Here is a 2,717-nt window from a genome sequence, read left to right as displayed (position 1 = left end):
AGATTTTACTCGAATGGGTTCTCTGTCCTTCCTGCTCAAGGCGTCGGCTACCACATTTGCCTTCCCTGGGTGGTAACGAATCTGAAAGTTGTAATCATTCAACAATTAAATCCACCTACGCTGCCTCATATTCAGTTGCTTCTGATTAAATATATGTTGGAGACTTTTGTGGTCGATATATATAATACTTTTGACCCCATATAAGTAGTGCCTCCAAGTCTTTAATGCAAAAACAACCGTGCCTAATTCCAAATCATGCGTCGTATAATTTTGTTCGTGAATCTTCAATTGTCTAGACGCATAAGCAATCACCTTCGTTCGTTGCATTAATACACAACCGGGACCTTGCTTTGATGCGTCACAATAAATCACAAAATCATCATTCCCTTCAGGAAATGACAATATAGGTGCCGTAGTTAGCTTTTTCTTCAATAACTGAAACGCTTTCTCTTGTTCATCCTTCCATTCAAATTTCTTCCCTTTATGCGTTAATGCAGTCAAGGGTTTTGCTATTCTAGAAAAGTCTTGGATGAACCTTCTGTAGTAACCAGCTAGTCCTAAAAACTGGCGTATATGTTTTGGAGTTTTCGGGGTTTCCCACTTTTCAACTGTTTCTATCTTTGCCGGATCCACCTTAATACCTTCTTTGTCCACTATGTGATCGAGGAATTGAACTTCTTCCAACCAAAATGCACACTTTGAAAACTTAGCGTACAATTCTCCCTTCCTCAATACTTCTAACACCTTTCTCAAATGTTCACCGTGTTCTTGGTCATTCTTTGAGTAAATAAGTATGTCATCAATGAAAACAATGACAAACTTGTCAAGGTATGGTCCACACACTCGGTTCATAAGGTCCATGAACACAGCTGGTGCATTAGTTAAACCAAACGGCATGACCATAAACTCGTAATGACCGTAACGTGTTCTGAAAGCAGTCTTTGGAATATCATCTTCTTTCACCCGCATTTGATGATACCCGGAACGTAAGTCAATCTTTGAATAAACAGACGAGCCTTGTAGTTGATCAAATAAGTCGTCGATTCTCGGTAGTGGGTAGCGGTTCTTGATGGTAAGTTTGTTCAACTCTCGGTAGTCGATACACAACCTGAATGTACCATCTTTCTTCTTGACAAACAAAACAGGAGCACCACACATTGATGTGCTTGGTCGAATGAAATCACGTTCTAATAGTTCTTGCAGTTGGCTTTGCAGTTCTTTCATCTCGCTGGGTGCGAGTCTATAAGGAGCACGAGCTATTGGTGCAGCTCCTGGTACAAGATCTATTTGAAATTCAACAGATCGATGTGGAGGTAGTCCCGGTAATTCTTTCGGAAATACATCGGGAAATTCTTTTGCGACAAAAACATCATTGATGCTCTTTTCTTCAGTTTGTATTTTCTCGACGTGTGCTAGAACAGCATAGCAACCTTTTCTTATTAGTTTTTGTGCCTTCAAATTACTAATAAGATGTAGCTTCGTGTTGCCCTTTTCTCCGTACACCATTAAGGGTTCTCCTTCTTCTCGTACAATGCGAATTGCATTTTTATTACATACGATCTCTGCTTTCACCTTCTTCAGCCAGTCCATGCCAACTATTACATCAAAACTCCCTAACTCTACTGGTATCAAATCAATCTTAAATATTTCGCTACCCAGTTTAATTTCTCGATTCCGACATATATAATCTGCTGAAATTAATTTACCGTTTGCTAATTCGAATAAAAATTTACTATCCAACGGCGTCAATGGACCACTTAATTTAGAACAAAAATCTCTACTCATATAGCTTCTATCCGCACCCGAATCAAATAAAACGTAAGCAGATTTATTGTCAATAAGAAACGTACCCGTAACAAGCTCCGGGTCTTCTTGTGCCTCTGCCGCATTAATATTGAAAACTCTTTCGCGGCCTTGTCCATTTGTGTTCTCCTGGTTCGGGCAATTTCTAATAATGTGGCTCGGTTTTCCACATTTATAACAAACTACATTGGCATAACTTGTTCCGACACTACTTGCTCTACCATTACTCATTCTGACACCATTTGTTCCTTTCGTTCTGTTAACCCCTGGTCCGTAGACCTCACACTTCACCGCGCTATGACCATTTCTTTTACACTTGTTGCAAAATTTGGTGCAGAACCCCGAGTGATACTTTTCACACCTTTGGCATAGCTGCTTCTGATTGTTGTTGTTGTTGTTACGGTTGTTATTGTTGTTGGGATGATTGTTGTAGTTGTTATTGTTGTTGTTGTTGTTGTTGTTGTTGTTGTTGGGCCGTTTGTTGTAGTTGCGATTGATGTTGCGATTGTTGGGATAGTTGTTGCGATTATTGTTGTAATTGATGTTGTTGTTGTATTGGTGATTCTTATCACCGTTTTCCTCCCACTTTCTTTTAACTTGCTTCACATTGGCCTCTTCAGCAGTCTATTCTTTAATTCTTTCTTCAATCTGGTTCACTAGTTTGTGAGCCATTCTACATGCCTGTTGTATGGAAGCGGGCTCGTGTGAACTTAACCCGTTGCGTAAAATAGCACTTGGGTTCCCCGCAATATATGCGTCAAAGTAAACACATGGTAACTTATGGGTTTCCCAATGTGTTATTCCCCATCTTTCAAACGAAAGTCTCTTATAAACCAAGGCATTCTTGGAACGTTCTTCGAATGTCTTACAAAATGATCTCGCCTTAAATAGTTGTGCCGAGGAATTCTAACCGA

This window comes from Rutidosis leptorrhynchoides, chromosome 3 (assembly GCF_046630445.1).
Source record: "Rutidosis leptorrhynchoides isolate AG116_Rl617_1_P2 chromosome 3, CSIRO_AGI_Rlap_v1, whole genome shotgun sequence".
Lineage (NCBI taxonomy): Eukaryota > Viridiplantae > Streptophyta > Magnoliopsida > Asterales > Asteraceae > Rutidosis > Rutidosis leptorrhynchoides.
Note: the sequence above shows the minus strand (reverse complement) of the source record.